Source organism: Triticum aestivum, chromosome 2D, assembly GCF_018294505.1.
Source record: "Triticum aestivum cultivar Chinese Spring chromosome 2D, IWGSC CS RefSeq v2.1, whole genome shotgun sequence".
NCBI lineage: Eukaryota > Viridiplantae > Streptophyta > Magnoliopsida > Poales > Poaceae > Triticum > Triticum aestivum.
Genome location: NC_057799.1, coordinates 316,412,732 through 316,433,372, shown reverse-complemented (window position 1 = coordinate 316,433,372; position 20,641 = coordinate 316,412,732).

Genomic DNA, 20,641 nt, shown 5'->3' with positions numbered 1-20,641 from the left:
CTCTTAAATCTCTGTCGAGTGAGACATTGCCACGCCATTAAACAGAGGCTCGGGCGCCATTAATGGAGACCTTGGGAGAGAGGTGGATGGTAGATGGAGGTCAAAGGGCTCTCCTCCCGATAAGCACGCGCAGGGGTCTGATCGCACCCCTCCCATACTCAAATAGCTACCCTGCACGGCGCCTCCTAGCTAATAAAAAAGGGGACGTGTGGCGGCACGTAAATGGTAAATAGAACGCCCACGGTTTCAATAATACTTGTGTTTCCGATTGTAACGTGACAACACTTGTTCCAAAATGACTTTGTTGATTGTTAATGTGTGCGCCTTCGCAAGTCGGACAGCAAAATTACCACAGCATGTTGGTGCGATGTCAGGACACCAAGCCAAGTTTCATGATTTTCATGCGTGTTTCGGATTTTCAGTAATTATAAAACCAAGTCTCTCAATGTTTCCAGCCGAGCCATGATGCCCAGATGTTTGAATTTCATTCCCATATCTGGCATGGGACCTAGAAATTTACCCGAGGACACACATGTGATTTTTCAACCAGCTTTGGTGCATTGGAGCATGTGCTTGTATTTAAAATTTGAATTATGCACACAAAGGTTTCTTGAGAGAAGCTCTGGTTTGCAAGAAGCTTATACCAAATCTTGTTCCACATCGGCCCAATTTTTTACCACAGCATGTTAGTGCCATGACATGACACCATGCCAAGTTTCATGATTTCTAGGCGAGTTTTGGACTTACATGAATTTAAAAACCAAGTTTCTCGATGTTCTCTGCCGAGTGACGACACCCGGATGTTTGAATTTCATCCCCATTTCTTGCATGGGACCTAGAAATTCACCCAAAGACACACATGCGATTTTTTAACCAACTTTGGTGCACCGGAACATGTGCTTGCAGTTCAAATTTGGATTATGCACATTAAATGTCCAGAAACTCAATTAATGTATGAAAAAGGCCAAATGAACCCGGAATAATTCCAAAATTTAACAGGGCACTCATATAGTTCTATGTTGCCTTTGTAAAGAAAATCTGGGGGGGAGGCAGCGTATATTGTTTCGCACACAAAGGTATAAAGAAATAAAGAAACTAGCATACCTATTTAATTCTTGGGTTCTTATTATTTATGCCACTAGTTGTGTATCACTACTCAGTTTTGCCATTAGAAGTTACAACCACTCAAAAAATGCCATCGATCCGCGAGATGCCTGCTCAAAAATGCAATTAGATATCTAAAAAATGCCATCGTTAAGTTAGATGTTTGCTCAGAAATGCCATAAGACATTGTTATTTTCACGTCAAACCCGTAGACCATGTTATAGGACAAAAATAAGCCGATTCTCACAATGATAAGTTAATGGTGTCCAGCACAACACACCCCTCAAATAAAACTAAGCACCCTGGAATTCTTTGACAAAACTAAGCACCCTGAAATTCTTTGACAACTAAACTGCTGGCTATATGATGTTGGCCATATATATTGTACGTATATAATGTGAAGAAACGAGTGGTAGTACTATACCAACTAAAAGATGAAATGTACGAAATATAACGAGAAGAAACATAACATAGTTCTGCTGGGGGCTCAGCACAACACACCCCTCAAATTAAACTAAGCACACCTGAAATTAAACTATGCAACTAATCCGGTAGACACTGCATTAGAACCACCATGAGCAACGACACTGCCACCTTACTCGGAGTCCTCGTCCACGTCCTCGACTTCGTCCTTGTCCCTCTTCCTCTTGGCCGATACTTCTTTGCTTGAACCGCACACTTGGCTCTTGCTCTTCATCCAACCCTTGTAGATATTGAAACAAAGGTAGCCATCCATTGCAGCGTAGTGGATGTGGTCTATATCTAGTACATTCCACTGCCATGCATGACGATGAAACGTGTACGGAGGTTTCTCTAGTTTACCGTACGAAGGATGAACCATGGCTCCTGCCAGGGTCAGCATTGAAGGCTGACCACGGGAGGGCAGCAGCCGATTCTTCTGGAGGTCGAAGGGGTTGCCTACAACGAGGCCTATCCGACCCAGGACTCTTTTGTCGTTCGTAAAGTCTACAGTAACGAATTTGACTAGGCCGCCCTTGAGGAAGTTCTTAAATTCCTCGCACTCAACGTCGGCATGGCATATGTGGTAAACCAAGCATAAGTCATGCACGCAAACCTGGATCACGGCGGGCTTCTTCTTCTCTTCCTCCTTTAGATCCTTCTCTTGTCCCAGGACTGTGGTGTACTCAACATCTAGCCCAGCGACCCACTCATCATTTGAGTTTTCGAACATGCGACTGAAGCGAGCAAGGCATCCTTTCACCGTCGCGGAAGAACGGGTGTAGATGACGTCGAACTCATCGCCGGTGATGGTTCTAACCTTGTACTCACCGCCGATCATGGAGATTTGGGACGCCATGAATTTGGGAGGAGGGTTAGGATTAGTGGAACTGCCGTAATGTGAAAGGACGGGACGACTAGGAGCGAACTGCCGTAATGTTAAAGGACGTCCGGGGACGAGTAGGAGCGAACTGCCAGCGGTTTTTCGATTGTAAAAATGCTGAGTGGGGCGTGCGAACGCCAGGGTAGTGGCTTGCCTGCTTGATAAATGGATTCATGCACAGTGCTATGGGGGCCCAATTAGATGTCATGTCTACTCGACGCCCAATTAAATGGCTTTCGATGTCATGTCAAGCGTCGGGAAAATTACAGGTGATACGAAGCTTTCCATTCTCCCATGATACGGGCTTCCGAGAGCCCTTGGATCTGAGATCGAACGGTTGCATGGCGTGATTCTAGACCTATGGGTGAATATCCTATCCTGGAGGGTTATTCTACAAATTTTCAGTAACTTAGCATGCGACCGTTCGATCTCAAATCCAAGGGCTGCCAGCAGCCCGTATCATGGTCGCGCCGCCTACCACGACCGTCGACTCGCTCACACGGTCGTTCCCTTAGAGATTTAACACGGTGCGTTAGGCTATCTGATGTTGGCATGTCATACATAGTCATCACTTAGTCACTCGTACTACAACAAGGTTAGCTATAAGGTTGGCTATAAGAGTATTTTTTTACTTCTCTCTATCTCTTTCTTCATAGTATTTATTGCATTTGCCAAGGAGTGACCTCTTTCAATGAAATGGTGCTTAGATGAGGTGCTAAGGGCATTAACTGGCTTAGCAATCAAGTCCCCAATGCATAGGTGCTTAGTTTTTTGTTGCTAAGTTTGCTTCATTTAATTAACTATAGACTCAAAATTGTCTTTTCACCTAGGTACACGTGCTTAGCAGTGTTTCTTCTTTGGGTCACCAAACTAGTCTCTCTCTTCTTAATTAACTTGCCACATCAGACTTTATGCCTATGTGGCAAGCTTAGCACCTGTAGGATCAAGTAAGTACTCCATCCGTTCCAAAATAGATGACTCAACTTGTACTAACTTAATACAAAGTTGGGTCATCTATTTTGGAACGGAGGGAGTACAATAGTGGGCTATAAGCCCGCTTTACATGGCATTTTTGCATATGTGGAGGAAAGAGGCAAGGAAAAAGTGGAGGAGTGGGCTCTCATGCAAGAGCCAGCCTCTACATGGTGGAGCATTGGGAGAGGTACCTGTATGGAGGTGGTCAGGAATCGGGAGACTCACGCCGGTCGTAGCCCGCAGTTAAAATGATAATGGCAAGTCAAATCATGGGGCCCCACCTATCCTGCAGTAACTCGCTATGTAACACACACCCTACGTTTGCAGCAGCCTACTCCGTCATCTTCTCATGTCTCTGTCGAACCGACTAGCCAGAACTGCCCCGCCTACCGCGCAGGAAAATCCCCGCCCTTGACTTTTAAATAGTACAGTATACTAATTTTGTATCCATGGATTGCGCCATGGAGCAAAGCCTCAAGAAAATGGCGGAACACATGTACGGAGTATACAGCACGCCCGTCGCGTTCGCGTCGCACCCCAGACGGTCGGTTGGTCAGGCACACTACTGTCCGAATGGAATGCGCGTCATATTGCATTTGCACAGACATGTGGGGCCGCAATTGAGAACCGACCATAGGCACACTCCCCGGCCCTGCAAGTCGGGTGAGTTAATAGACGAGAGAGACGAGCGATATTACTACTAGAGAAGTGTTGTAGGAGTACATACGTTGGTACCTGGACGATCCCTGCAAGACACGGAAGATCAGTTCGTCCATGCATGTGACCAGACTCCAGCAGACACGCCTGGATTGGCTATCGTCTACATATCATGCAGGCTGTGTTGTACAGGGCTGTAGTTCTGGTGAGAAATCTAAAAAAAAGGTTTCTTATCATCTCGCAAAATTAGGTGTCATGTGCTTCCGATCACTGCGAGGGTTAAACAGCGACAACTGTGTTGGGCTTAGTCATTGGGGGCACATGCACGAAGACTACTCAACTGCCATCTAGGTCAAGCCGGCTATGTTAATTAGGACATCTATCGACGGACCCCTTTTCTACGAGTTTATCTTTAATTTGAGCTTTGATCCTCGTCTAGTTTGTCCGTCAGGATTCATCTTGTCTCCTTTGGGCAGTGAGGTTATGATTTCTTGTCATGTGGCATTTTTCCGTGTTATATGTTACAATCCAGTGCTTCAGATCAAAATGACGACAACCGCGCCTCCGGGGCACGTGCATGAAGACTTCTCGACAGTCATTGCCGAGGTCAAGCCGGCTCCGGCCGGTAGACAAAAGAAAACTAGTACTCCACTATATAGGCAGGAGCCTCCGCGCTTGCTTGCTAGTGTTGCTCTCTTCACACTGTCTCGTCCTCTCCAGATCTAAACACGACAGCGGTGGCCACACTCTCTCTCTCTGCTCACCGCTAGTCACAGATCCAGCCGGATCCTCTCCGCCGGGGAAGGTGAGAAGGTGCAACGTTCACGTGGTCATCCTCGGCGACGGCTCTTACCCACTGCCGGCGCGTCCCGATCAGCGTGCCTTGCTGTTCTCTCCCAAGCATCGCTGGCGAGGGAGGGCCTCCCACCCCTTCTTCCTCGCTGCCGTAGTGTGGGCAGATCCGGCCTCCCGCCGCCCACCTAGCGACATCCCGGCGACCCTCGGTATAACTTCCTTCGAAACCGGCCTTGCTCTACTTCCCGAGCTCCTGGCATCGCTGCATTTGTATCTTTTACTATTTCTCAGGCCCCCTCGTAGATAGGATCGATCGGCTGTTCGAAAACCACCTAATTTTTTACTGTTAAGAGGTAAAACTAGTTCATGCACTCAAATCTAGTAGTACTTGCTTCAGACAAGGAAGAAAGGGGGTGGGGGTGGGGGAAGATTTGTTACCTGAATCTAGGACTTGGTCGAAAGAGGAAATAATGGGGGCGAAAAGTAGCAGAGACTGGCTATCCAACTGGTCTCTAGGTCTAATAGGGAAATAAAGGGAACGCAGTACAAACTCAATATAAACCCGATCTATTGGTTGAAAAAGGAAAGAAAGTGGGGACTAGGGGACAAGTCAACAGAGTAAGTCCAGCACTAGATTTGCTAGCCTCACACAGTATAAGGTGGCTATATACTGAACAAAAATGGGACCAACCCAGATATCCTCTTCTGATGTTTGTTGCCCCGAGCCGCTCTTATGTAATGCCACTGGTAAAATGTAGCAGTCGCACTATTAAAAGTAAGGACACATTAAACCAATGTTGTTTTCAATGTAATGCCTCCAGTAATATGATTCAATGGCACTTTTTTCATGTCCTACTAAATTTCCCATTAAGATAAGTTGCTTCTTTTCGTTAGAGATGCAACTGTCCTGGTCCGCCTACTCTCCTGTGCCCAAATACCGACTCTGTAGCAGCTGTTAATGTAATGTTGCTGGTAAAATGAAGCAATGTCGTATTTAACGGTTGTCATAGTTAATCCTACTACCCACACTAATATCTAGCAATGCTGCTAGAAATTGCTACTGTCCTTGTATGATTGCCATTCAGATAAGGAACATGCTTTTTTTCATTTGATGCATGTGTCATCACTTGTTAGTCACCCTCCTTTCCACCTTTTTTGTGCAAACAGAGATATACATTTCACGCTTGACCTTAGTTGAACTGCACAAATGATATCCAAATTATAGTTGAACATTCCAGGAGCTTCACGACCAACCTTGATGTTGCTCAATTTTATTGCAACTAATGAAGAAGAAGCTCTGTGGGTTTCGTTTTCTGATGGAAATGGAACCGGGGCTGGAGCCCTTTTCTTAAAAAAGAAGAAGAAGCTGCTAGCTCATGGGACATTGCTTCATTTTAGGTGAACTGCACCAAAAGGTCCCATTAATTGAATCATCCATGTTGGTGACTGGTGTCATCCCTTCTATGATGGCGTTGACTGCAGATATGGTTCCCATCATGAGGTATGTTCCTTTTTTGTCTGACCGTTTGCCAAAGATCCTGCATGTTGATCCTGCTCTTGTGCTACTGTTTTGGCACTGCCATGATAAAGCAGTAATGTTATTATTTTGCACCTTAATCTAGTGGCACTATTAATTTGAGGCAATGTTTTGGCACCGCTAGTGCCACTTTTTTTATATATCGAAAGAGGGGGTTCCCTCCGATTTCATTAAATAAACCCAACCATAGAGAACCATTATCCGACAACATCTTAGTGTAAACGGGCAGTTATGCAACTACTACTAGAACGGACTGAGTACTAGCAGGAGACAAGTTCGCCACATAAGCTAGGCAGGTAGGGGGACGCAGCACCAGCTCGACCAAGTTTGGATTACAACCCAAATGCTACCACAGAAACATCAGGGGGAAGATAGGGACTGAAAGAGCCAGCTTCAGCATCCCAGTCTAAGCACCCCCGGCCTTCATCCTTGCGACGCACGGTACATCTCGTTTGCCACCTACTCGACCCTAGTGTCACTGATAAAATGAAGTAATAATACAGTTAAAATAGAGCGAGTGTCCTCTCTATCATTTCATTACCAATGTAGATAAAGAAAGTGCTTCTCTTTGTTAATGTATGTTTCATCAACTAGTTCCATTGTTAATGTTTAAGCATTTCTGCAAATGGGGGTGCTTAATTTTAGTTGATCTGCACAAAGATAGAGATTTGAATGTCTCAAGGCACCTCCTTGTACTACCGTTGTACACTGATGTTCATCACTGGCAGAAGGTGTATCGGGGAGACTTGGGACGATTTCCAGTATGAGCCGTCGCAGGGCCCATCTCGCCCTCGCAGCATGGCATACTATGATACTATCGCAATATTATCTTCTATTTATTTTGCGTGTTTCTTCAACTAGTGCCACTATAATGTAATCACGCTTTTTCATTATCTATGCAAACAGGGTTATTCAACTACATTTTGGTGGAACTACACAAATATACGGATGGAACCGACATATATGCAGAGTGCGAGGTGTGCCAAGTAAAAATTACCGACACCAACCAAGCTCCATGCACGCATTGGCATCCACCACCACCAGTGGGATGTGTGGCGCTCTCTGTGGACGGATCTTTCTCGGAAGCAAATCCTCTAACCAAATACTAGTAGCTTATATTGGTAGTTTTCTAGGGAGTACTCTTTTCTGAAAGAAGCACCAATCTATTTTTCTTTATTTGTACACAGTGTCACAACTTTGACCCAAAGGTCAAGAGCTATTTAAGGGTGATTGGCATAGTACTCGGAGACTGATTGTAAGCATGATTTTCATTAGTTGTCACACTAATTGTAAGCATGAGCAGGTGGAAGATTAGGTTAGTGCGAACCTTACCTTAAACCCTACCGCCGCCGTTGAAACGAGGCGAGCGTCGAGGGAACCGTGGAGAACAGCGAGGAAGCGACATCGCGCCATCCGACCTCCTCTTGCGGTGGGAGAACGAATACTCCTGTGGCTCCGGCTGGCTCTGCACCCTCACGAACAGCACACCATACTCGATCGATTCGTTATCCTCTGGGTGCTCGACCTTCCACCTGTACGCCCACCACCTCTGCCTGACTTTCACCTCGGGCGAATCTATCTGCTCCATCGCCCAGACGAGATACTCGATGAACTCGAAGAACTGCGGCGTGACTGCCACCGAGGAGTACATGTACATCGCCGCCGTCTCGCTTTTTCGCATACATTGCCACATGGCCCTCACCGTCCTCGAAATCCCCCACTCATTGTCAAACCAAGTAAGGATCTCCTTCAACCTGGCTAACTTTGCATGGTCGGTGCCGGTGATCTGCCTGATTCGCCGTTGCATCCTCTCCAGAAATGTCCTTCTGAGTGGTCTGGTGCTAGCTTTGGAAGATGGGAGGAGAGACGGTGGTCTTGCAATAGAGAAGAGGGAGAGGCGAGACGGTGGTTTTGGAATGGAGATGATGGAGAGGAAAGGAGGTGGTTTTGCAATGGAGAAGAGGGAGAGGCGACACGGTGGTTTTGGAATGGAGATGATGGAGAGGAGAGGAGGTGGTTTTGCAATGGAGAAGAGGGAGAGGCGAGACGGTGGTTTTTGAATGGAGATGATGGAGAGGAGAGGAGGTGGTTTTGCAATGGAGAAGAGGGAGAGGAGCGTGCGGCAGCGATTTAGGATTGGACGAGAGGGCCGGCGCGCTGTGACTGGATCAAAGTCAAAATCAATTTACCCTTCAATTAAGAAAGCAACCCCACATTAACTACTCTCCCTTTTATTCTAGGTCATACTTGACCATGGTTTTCACAAATAAAATATATGTTATACGTTGCAAAAATAATATAATTTGAAAGTACATTTATATACGAACCAAACGATACAATTTTTGGTGACATACATTCACATTTTCCTTGTCAAATACAGTATGTGGTCAAACTTTGACCCAAAATACGCAAAACAAAAAAATACTTCCAAGACCAGCGCTGCTCTTCCGCTCTTCTCCTCTTAAACCACCGCCGCTCCTCTCCTGTTCCAATCTAAATCCAGCGTCGCTCGTCTCCACTTCCATTTCAAAACCACCGCCCCTCCTCTCCTGTTCCAATCCAAAACAAGTGTCGCTCCTCTCCCGTTCTAATCCAAAACCAGCGCTGCTCCTCTCCTCTTCAATTCAAAAACCACCGCCGGTGAGTGAAGGTGCTGTGGAGAAGTAGATCGATGGAGGAGTACAACCGATACGTGAGCATCGCAGACGGCGACCCTGTGAAGCTAGCTAGGATGTTGGAGATACAGTCTTGGTTTGACAACAAGGACCAACTAGCGGCGATGGCGACATCCATGGCCAAATATCTGCAACAGAGCGAAGAGGCGGCGATACTCCCGGTGGGAGTCACGCGGGAGTACATAGAGCTGCTCCTCTGGGCCATGGAGCAAACAGATTCACCGAATCCGATCGTGAGGGAGTGGTGGTGGGAGTATCGATCCCAGATGGAGCATCCACCAGAGATTGAAGGATCGAGCATCTACAGGGTGCCGTTTGTGAGGGTATCATGCCAGAGAGAGCCGGTGGAGTCTTCGTCGACCGAACCCAACTGCAAGAGGAGAAAAACAGTTGGCCCGATGACGCTTCCCCGCCATCCTCTCCCTCGCCGTTCACATCGTCTCACGGGGCGGCTGTGTGCCGCCGAGGAATAGGAGGGACTGCCCCCCAGCCCAATAGTCAGGCAGGTTGTGAATTGTCAGGAGGAGCTTAGGGTTGTCAGTATTTGCAGGTTGTGAATTGTGTTTGGTGTTGTGAATTTTTAAAGTACTTTCAGATATGAATGTCCTTTGAATTTCATATTTGCAGTATTGAGCATATGAAGTATTTTATGAATTCTAGAGATCTATTTTTAGCACTTAAAAAATGTAGTTTCATAGGAGTATAAAAGTGCAGACAATGTGATTCTCAGAGAAGAAACTGCAAGTTTCGGTTTCAGATAAGAAACTCCAAGTTCAGTTTCATTTAAGAAACTGCAACTTTCAGAGGCAGAGCATTTATATTAACACGGCCTTTTTCAAACAGTGTTAACATCATGTTGGAAGTTTTATTCATGGTCAAAACTGGAACTACCAGCCAGTTAACATCATGCTGATCAACATTCATGCATAGCACATCTTCATATGATGCACAGTCAAAAAGATATGCTATTTTCAAAATGCCCACACAATGTCGAGTGTGCGAAAAACAGAGAAAACGAGGGACAAAGTTTTGGCAAGTGTTGGACGTGGTGTGCGTAGATGACAATTGGGACCTACATGTCAATAAAGGTAGAGGCAAAAAATTTGGAGATATTTTCTCTGCATAGGTGGAATCGAACCCGGGCGGAACAGCTCTCGGGTAGTGTCAGTCGGCCACTATGCTAGTTCAGTTGTTTCGTTACAAATAAGGCACTTCCGCAGGTGGTCGGATCTCCTCCTGCGCCTTTGTGCACTCGCCGCGACGCTGCTGTCTGCCGTTGTGAACATGCTGAACAAACGAGAGGAATCTGGAGAGGACTGTACGTGGAGAGGCGGACAATCGGGACCCACCAGGTCTATGGCCGTACGCAAGCAAGTGCCTCGTCGAAAAAATACTTCCTCCTAATGCTATACTGATGTTGGGGCCCACGGGTTTGTCAACATAGCTACATTTTTTCGGTGCTTCAACATAGTTACTATAGAAGATAAATTCACAACGAAGCCGGGGAGCTGGCAGGTATCATTTATTATCACTGAGGCAGGAAGTATCAGCTGGGTTTTGGGCTGCCCCGTCTAGGCTTTCTTTTTTAACATGCGTAGCCCACGACCTCAGCTGGGAGGTCCATAGGCCTGTTTGTATTTTCTTGAGGGCCGTCATGTATCGACCGGCCAATGGACCTCCCATCCGAGGTTTTATTTCTCCTGAAACATCGGCAGCCCAATTTATGTTTTTTTTGAAGAAAACGCAGAGGTCTGTTCTATTTTTCTATATAAGAATAGGAACGCCTCATCCAACTTATGTTTCCCTTCTAACTATATTATATATATTTAAATTATTTTATATGTTATTATATATTATTGTTACTGTCATCTTATATTTAACAGATACTTACATATGTAAGAAAACAATATCCCACATCTTATTAACTTATAAAAATAATTTCTTAACAATAAAATCCTGGATTTTTTTGGCAACGAAAATCCTGGTGATTGTGTACAAAAGTTTGGTAAGATTTAAGGACCAATGTAATAATAAATCACTTATTATTTAAATATACATATATATAACAAAATGCTCAGCCCCTGTTTATTTTTTGATAACATTGTTGCACCCACCCCAACATTATAATTAGAATCAACCCAGCAAAATTGTGTATTTCGAGAAAGTGCAAATGGCCTGTAATTTTTTAGTAAAAACATAAATGGGCCGCATGGACGCTACATTATTTGTTCACCCAGCCCAGCTAATGGACTGTAATTAAAAAAAGATCAAAATGACTGTAAATTCTACCCCGCAAAAAAAACACTGTAAATTCTGATAAAATGGGTTGAATACGTGCCACATTTTTGGAGGCTGAAATGTGGGCCAATAGATCGAAGCCAACGCAAGTCGTTGTCAACTTAGTCAACAAATGATTCTGACATCGTTAGCCGTTGGATTTACATCCAACGACCGGCATCCATCTTCAATCTCTCGTCTTCTTCCTCCAGCGCCGCTGGGACCACCTGTTCCCGCCTCCTGCTGCTAGCAGCTCTGCTTAGCACGCTTCACTGTGAAGCGCTACTCACGGTTGGCCAGGCCATCCTCCACCCCTCCATACCTCCTGTTCTTCTCCACCGACTACCGAACCACACCGCACCAGAACCAGTTAACCCTCGTACACCACTCCGTCTGCGACTCTACTCCCGCGTCTTCCCATCTCCGGCTCGTTGCTGTCCGGGGCCTCGCCGTCGTCCACCACCTTGGATGCGCCCGGTGCTGAGTGGTCAACATGGTCAACAAACGACACCATTGGAAGTAGACTGTGCGTGGAGAGGCTGACAGCTGGGTCCACGGCCGCACGCAAGGAAATGCCTCCTTATTACGCGCAAAATAATGATTCCTCCACCTGACATGAGGGACCCACCAGAAGGACCTCTATATTTCGCGAAAAAAACGTTCCCATCGCTGACAGGTCGGACCCACCAGCTATATCTTCGCACGCAAGGAAGTGCCTCCTTATTACGCACAAAAAATGAATACCCCCCTGCTAGCTGGGACCCACAATAGTGGCAGGCTGACTTGTGGGCCAACTAAGTTGACGGGGACGAAGGGCTTTGTCAACTTAGTCAATATGCACGATTCTTGCTCCAGTGACCATACGATTTCCATCCAACGGCCGTAGTGCTTCTTCAACCTCTGGTCTTCTTGCTCCAGCCGCCCAAACCAGCGCCGGTCGTGCCTCGTGCTCCTGCCTCCTGTGGCCGGCTGCGATGCGGCGGACGCCTCACCGCCCCCTACTACTCCCACCGCTGGCCAGGCCATCCCTCTACTCACCCACACCCCCTGTTATTCTGCGGCGACGGCAGCCTCACACCGCAGCAAACCAGTGAACCCTCATACTCCTCTACGTGTGGGCATCCACTGTCGCGTCTTCCCCAGCTCCGCGTCGTCCCCTTCCTAGGCCTCGCCGTCGTCCACCGCCGTGGTGCTCTCGGCGCGGCGTGGTCAACGTGGTCAAGGAACGGCTTCCATCAGACATGGACTGTACGTGGAGAGGCTGACAGCTGGGTCCACGGTCGCAGCAAGGAAGTGCCTCCTTATTACGCGGAAAATAATGATTCCTCCACCTGACACTAGGGACCCGCCGGACGGGCAACCGTATTTCGCGAAAAAAACGTTTCCCCCGTGACTGCTGGGACCTACCAGCTACATCTTCGCACGCAAGGAAGTGCGTCCGGGCAAAAAAACGATTCACCCCCCTGACTGCTGGGACCCACCAGCTACATCTTCGCACGCAAGGAAGTGCCTGACAGTCGGGACCCACCTGGTCGAAGCGTACGTAGCGTTGTCATTCTGGTCGCGAACGTCTAGGTACATACTGGTCGATGTAGAGGCGCGCACGTGTCGTAGTAGAGGCACGCACGCAGCATGTACACGTACGTACAGCGGCAGTGTGCAAGAAAGAAAATACGGCCACATACGTACATACGGGCAGGGTATCGAACGCCTACTCGCTCATACGTACGGCCAGGGCTCGTGTACATGGCTGGGTCGGAACGGAGAAACCGCATCGTCGTCGTGTTCATGGGGAGCCAACCGGCTAGGTCAGAACGGAATGCGTCGTCGTGTTCATCGGGAGGGCTTGGACGGAACAGCCGACGGAAACAAGGCCTGGCGTACCGCAGAACGGAGGAAACGGCCTTGTGTTCGACCGGCCACGTTCGAAACGGGATCCTGTTCATCGGGAGGGGTCTGGCGTACCGCAAAATGGAGGAAACGGACCTCCTACGGTCGAAACGGGGTCCTGTTGATTGGGAGGGGTGTGGCGTACCACAAAATGGAGGAAACGGACTTGTGTTGGAGCGCTACGGTCGAAATGGGGGTCCTGTTCATCGGGAGAGGTGTGGCGTACCGCAAAACGGAACTCCATGGGATATTGTTCATCTCCACTGTCGACCCCCTCCAGCCTCCACGGGCTACTGTTCATCCACCATCGACCTCCTCCAGCCTCCACCTGCGACTGTTCATCCACGGGCTCCTGTTCATCCGGCCTCCACCGCGCGCTACTCCATCGGCTACTGTAAAACCAGCCCTCTCCACGGGCTCCTGTTCAACCACCCCTCCACGGGCTACTGTTCATCCAGCCCTCCATCATCTACTATTCATCCAGCCCTCCACGGGGTGGTCCTGTTCATCCAGCCCTCCAAGGGGTCATGTTCATCCAGCACCAACCGGCTCGATCGATCGGGATCCTGTTCATCCAGAGGCAACACCACGGGGTCCTGTTCATCCACCCCACCGGGAACTGTTCGTCCAAACCCCCCCAGCAACGCTCATTGTTCATCCAGAGACAGCATCGATCAGCTTCAGTTAGCAGCAGTAGCGAAGGAATCGCTCGATTGGGTTCAGTTAACAACCATCGATCGATCGCTCGGGTTCAGTAACGCGTAGCCTGCAGTGCAATCGCTCGGGTTCAGTAGGCGAACGCCTTGCTCGGGTTCAGTTAGAGCCCAACGCCTCGCACCCACGCGTGTGCGTGTACGAGAGAAATGCGCAAACCTCCATGCATCGCTCGGCCCCGACAACCCACCGTAACCAGGAACACCCCGATATTTTCCTCGCCCTCGCTTCTACCACGGTTTTTTCCGTCATGGACGGCCCAAAGAATGTCATGCAGCTGCGTCTCCGGCCCGCCCAGGATAAAAAGCCCATTTTCTGTCATGATTTTTTGTCATAGAAGTAGGAGCCCACCACATCTATGATGATACCGGGTTTCGTCACAATTATTGTCATAGAAGTGTCATAAGTATGACAGAAAAAATTCCGTTCAGCCCAAAATGTCACGGATGTGTCTTTTTTTGTTGTGCTTGTCCCTCCTGGTGCTGATCATCTCTCATTGCTCATCTCGGCGCCCACATATCTGGTAGATAGTTTCCTTAAGATCCTTGTGATAAACTTCGCTGATGAGTCCCATGGCGATGTGAGCTTCCATGCTCTTTCCTAGACTCCAGGTAGGTGCATCAAAGGAAAACTCTATGGGCTCAGTAACTGGCGTGAATGTCCTTCCTGGAACTTGAACTCGAATCATCCAACGCTCCTCTTCTGGTAAAGTGGCGGTGTAGGTCCCGGTGAAGCTTGGTATTCCGATGTTCAGGTACCTAGTGACTTCCTTCAAGTGTCGTCCGAAAGGTGTGTCTTCATCCGGTTGTGCAAACTTGTTCCTTGAGTCCGCCATCCTATAGAGTAGAGAATGGAGAGGAGTCAGAAATGAGTAGAGAAGAGTGACCTATGGCTTAACTTAGGGGTCGTGTCCTACAATCAACCTGGCTCTGATACCATCATGTAGCGATCCGACCTCAGACGGTCAAATCTCTGTGCATAAGTGCATCCCTGGATCGGTAATGCTGACACACACAGTACTTGAAGGATTTATAACAGAGTGCAATCACACACTTATTATATCGAATGTCTCAAAAGAGAACTTATTACAATAAATATGGCTTAAGGCCATGTAAAAGATAACAGCAGAAGGCTTGGAAGATAAAGTGAGTCCATCAACTCCAACGGCATAGCTAAGTGCACGACAACGACCTAGCGCACCTTACTCTTCGTCTGAAAAGTCTGCAACATGATATGTTGCAGCCCAAAACAGGTCAGCACATGGAATATGTTGGCAATATAACACAGTAGGGCAATGAACAGAATAAATGCTATCACTACATGCATATATGGTTGGTGGAGGCTCTATGGTTATAATGTTTTGCAAAAAGCCAATTTTTCCCTACAACAAAGGAATATATTTTGTTTAACTATCATGGTAGTTGTTAAGCATTGAGAAGGTTCCTCCAACTCAATCCCAATTAAGCATGAGATCAACATGATAATCCAAGAACCAGATACGCAAGATGTCCATAACCGGGGACAAGGCTAACCATGATTAGTTTGTACATTCTGCGGAGACTTGCGCTCTTTTCCCCATAAGACTCGATCTCCTCCGTTGGTTTTCTCGCACTACATGGTGTTTGAGAAACGGATGACCGAGACACAGTCTTTCAGAAGCATTAACTCTTTATTCTGGGTGGACAGTTACACCTACTTTCCCCTACATCTGCTAGCCCACCACTGAAGGAGGTCACACAACATACCCAACTATGCCAGAGCCCATAATGGCTTGTAGCTGCACATGGAACTTTCTAGCATGAATAATCTTATGATCCCTTTGAGCCTGGGTGGCGAACCATAGGATGATCACACGGGTACTCCGGGATATCCTAGGACAACACCGGATTCCCCAGGGTCCCGCAACCAATCCACCCAGATGTGTATTTAAGTAGCCACCTTAAGTTAACCATTAATAATCTCACATCTGTCATGGATACACTCAAACCCAACCACGTCTACAAGCATAGCATAGAAGTATAAGCATAACGTAGAAGTAACTCCCGAGGGTTTGATAATAAAAGGGCAATAGGTTCTACCTCATCATCTACTTCCCAATACCCACAAGTTAATCACATCCTAACCATGCAATGTTTGAGGTTTGTAACTAATGCATAAAAACTGGGTATGAAAAGAGTATGATCAGTGTGTTACTTGCCTTGCTGACGATCCGCAAACCCTAGAGACTCGTAGTAGCACGCTTCGCACTCCGGGAATTCTATCGCAAACAAACAATAGCATACATAAGCACTCAAGGATAGATGCAAGGGTAAAACTCAAATAAGAAGATCAAATCTGAAAGTTCAACTAAAGAGCTTCGATTTGCAAAAAGAATCAACCAAATCGGAGCTACGGAATTGAAACTACAGTCAAAAGAACTTCGAAAACAAATCTGCGTGAAACCAAATTTTAAATTCTCAAAACCATGTTAAACAGTTGCGAGGGTTTGAAATCAGGGGCTAATCTGTGATAAAAATAATCGCGGATAGGTCCCTGGCCGAAAATAAACGGAAAAAGAAAAATCTTTCGGACGAACGTCCGCTAAGAGAGACAAACGGGCGAATTCGTTCGTTAAAACGAACGAACACTAAATAACTAAACTGAAGAAAACCGAACCGATCTAAATAAATAAATAAATAACCGATCTAGGGTTTTAAGAAAACCGGGCAGTTTTTACCTAAAATCAAAAAAAACCGGCGGCGAGATCCGGCGGCTTCCGGCGAGGCGGGAGAGACGGCGGGGCTGCGCGGGGCGGCGAGGCGAGGCGCGGCGCGGGCGGCGGAGTGCGGCACGGTGCTGCGGCGGCGGCTCGGCAGGCGGCGGCGGCTCGGCAGCGCTGTTGCCGCGGCGAGCGGGGTGGCGATGTGGGGGCGGGACGGCAGCTTTTAAAGGGGTCGAGGGGGGAGGGGTGGCTTGGGGAGGGGGCAAGGCGGCGGCGGTGTCCGAGGTGGCGACGGCGGCGTGCGGGAGTTGGTCTCTGGCTCGGGGTCGGGGGCGACGCGGTGCTGGGCCGGCTGGGCCGCTGGCCCAGTTCGGTCCAGGAAGTTTTATTTTTTTAATAAAATTCCGCCGAAACAAAAATCCTAAATAAATATAAAAAAATTCTAAAAATGCCAAAAATAATTTTCACCGTCTAAATAAAATATTTAGGACAAAGTGAACATTTTCTTGGCCTAAAATGCAATTTTTTAAAAAATGCATATTTTTCTAATTCAAATAAAATAGCAATAAAATCCAAATAAAATTATTTATTTGATTTTAACATTTTTCCTCCAATATTTCTTTTGAGAAGTCATATTATCTCATCTCATTTATTTTTATATTGAAATATTTCGGAGAGAAAAATAATTAAAACCAAAATGATCCTCTTTTCAATATTTGAGGAAAATTCAAATATGAAAATAAACGAAATCCCCAACTCTCTCCGTGGGTCCTTGAGTTGCTTAGAATTTCTAGGATCAAAACCAAAATCCAAATAAAATATGATATGCATAGGATGACCTAATTATAACATTCCAAATTGAAAATTTGGGATGTTACAGCTATGCTCCCCGGCAACGGCGCCAGAAAATAGTCTTGATAACCCACAAGTATAGGGGATCGCAACAGTTTTTGAGGGTTGAGTATTCAACCCAAATTTATTGATTCGAGACAAGGGGAGCCAAAGAATATTCTCAAGTATTACTAGTTGAGTTGTCAATTCAAGCACACCTGTAAGACTTAATATCTGCAGCAAAGTATTTAGTAGCACAGTAGTATGGAAGTAACGGTAACGGTGGCAAAAGTAACACTAGTAGTTTTGTAGTAATTGTAACAGTGGCAACAGTAAAGTAACTAAGCAAAGATCAATATATGAAAAGCTCGTAAGCATTGGATCAGTGATGGATAATTATGTCGGATGCGATTCCTCATGCAACAGTTATAACATAGGGTGACACAGAACTAGCTCCAGTTCATCAATGTAATGTAGGCATGTATTCCGAATATAGTCATACGTGCTTATGGAAAAGAACTTGCATGACATCTTTTGTCCTACCCTCCCGTGGCAGCGGGGTCCTATTGGAGGCCTAATTTTAATAGAGTACCGGACCAAAGCATTAAAACTTAGTGAATACATGAACTCCTCAAACTACGGTCATCACCGGGAGTGGTCCCGATTATTGTCACTATGGGGTTGCCGGATCATAACACATAGTAGGTGACTATTAACTTGCAAGATAGGATCAAGAACTCACATATATTCATGAAAACATAATAGGTTCAGATCTGAAATCATGGCACTCGGGCCCTAGTGACAAGCATTAAGCATAGCAAAGTCATAGAAACACAAATCTCAGAACATAATGGATACTAGGGATCAAACCCTAACAAAACTAACTCGATAGATGGTAAATCTCATCCAACCCATCACCGTCCAGCAAGCCTATGATGGAATTACTCACGCACGGCGGTGAGCATCATGAAATTGGTGATGGAGGAAGGTTGATGATGACGATGGCGACAGATTCCCCTCTCTGGAGCCCCGAACGGACTCCAGATCAGCCCTCCCGAGAGAGATTAGGGCTTGGCGGCGGCTCCGTATCCTAAAACGCGATGAATCCTTCTCTCTGATTTTTTTCTCCCCGAACGTGAATATATAGAGTTGGAGTTGAGGTCGGTGGAGCCTCAGGGGACCCACGAGGCAGGGGGCGCGCCCCCACCCTCGTGGACAGGGTGTGGGCCGCCTGGCGTTGATTCTTTCGCCAATATTTATTATTAATTCCAAAAATATTCTCCGTGAGGTCATTCCGAGAACTTTTATTTCTGCACAAAAATAACACCATGGCAATTATGCTGAAAACAGCGTCAGTCTGGGTTAGTTCCATTCAAAGCATGCAAGTTAGAGTCCAAAACAAGGGAAAAAGTGTTTGGAAAAGTAGATACATTGGAGACGTATCAACTCCCCCAAGCTTAAACATTTGCTTGTCCTCAAGCAATTCAGCTGATAAACTGAAAGTGATATAGAAAAACTTTTACAAACTCTGTTTGCTCTTGTTGTTGTAAATATGTAAAGCCAACATTCAAGTTTTCAGCAAAGATTATGAACTAACCATATTCACAATAACACTTAGGTCTCATGTTTACTCATATCAATGGCATAATCAGCTAGCAAGCAATAATAATAAATCTGGGATGACAACACTTTCTCAAAACAATCATAATATGATATGACAAGATGGTATCTCGCTAGCCCTTTCTGAGACCGCAAAACAAAAATGCAGAGCACCTCTCAAGATCAAGGACTGACTAAACATTGTAATTCATGGTAAGAGATCCAGTCATAGTCATACTCAATGCAAACTAATAGTAATGCATGCAAATGACAATAGTGCTCTCCAACTGGTGCTTTTTAATAAGAGGATGATGACTCAACATAAAAGTAAATAGATAGGCCCTTCACAGAGGGAAGCAAGGATTTGTAGAGGTGCCAGAGCTCGATTTTTGAAACAGAGATAAATAATATTTGGAGTGGTATACTTTCATTGTCAACATAACAACCGAGAGATCTCGATATCTTCCATGATACACACATTATAGGCGGTTCCCAAGCAGAATGGTAAAGTTTATACTCCCCCACCACCAACAAGCATCAATCCATGGCTTGCGCGAAACAACGGGTGCCTCCAACTAACAACAGTCCTGGGGGAGTTCTGTTTGTAATTATTTTGATTTGAGCATGGGACTGGGCATCCTGGTGACCGGCCATTTTCTCGTGAGTGAGGAGCGGAGTCCACTCCTCGTGAGAATAACCCACCTAGCATGGAAGATACAGACGGCCCTAGTTGATACATGAGCTATTCGAGCATACAAAACAGAATTTCATCTGAAGGTTTAGAGTTTGGCACATACAAATTTACTTGGAACGGCAGGTAGATACCGCATATAGGAAGGTATGGTGGACTCATATGGAATAACTTTGGGGTTTATGGAAGTGGATGCACAAGCAGTATTCCCGCTTAGTACAAGTGAAGGCTAGAAAGAGACTGGGAAGCGACCAGCTAGAGAGCGACAACAGTCATGAACATGCATTAAAATTAATCAACACTGAGTGCAAGCATGAGTAGGATATAATCCACCATGAACATAAATATCATGGAGGCTATGTTGATTTTGTTTCAACTACATGTGTGAACATGTGCCAAGTCAAGCTACTCGAATCGTTCAAAGGAGGATACCACCTTATCATACCACATCACAGCCATTTTAATAGCATGTTGGCACGCAAGGTAAACCATTATAAACTCCTAGCTAATTAAGCATGGCATAAGCAACTATAATCACTAATTGTCATTGCAAACATGTTTCATTCATAATAGGCTGAATCAGGAACAATGAACTAATCATATTTACAAAAACAAGATAGGTCGAGTTCATACTAGCTTCTCTCATCTCAATCAGTCCATCATATATTGTCATTATTGCCTTTCACCTGCATGACCGAACGGTGTGGATAATAATAATAGTGCACGTGCATTGGACTAAGCTGGAATCTGCAAGCATTTAATACACAGGAGAAGACAAGGTAACATGGGCTCTTTGTTAAATCAACAATAATGCATATAAGAGCCACTTCAACATTTTCATCAAGGTCTTCTC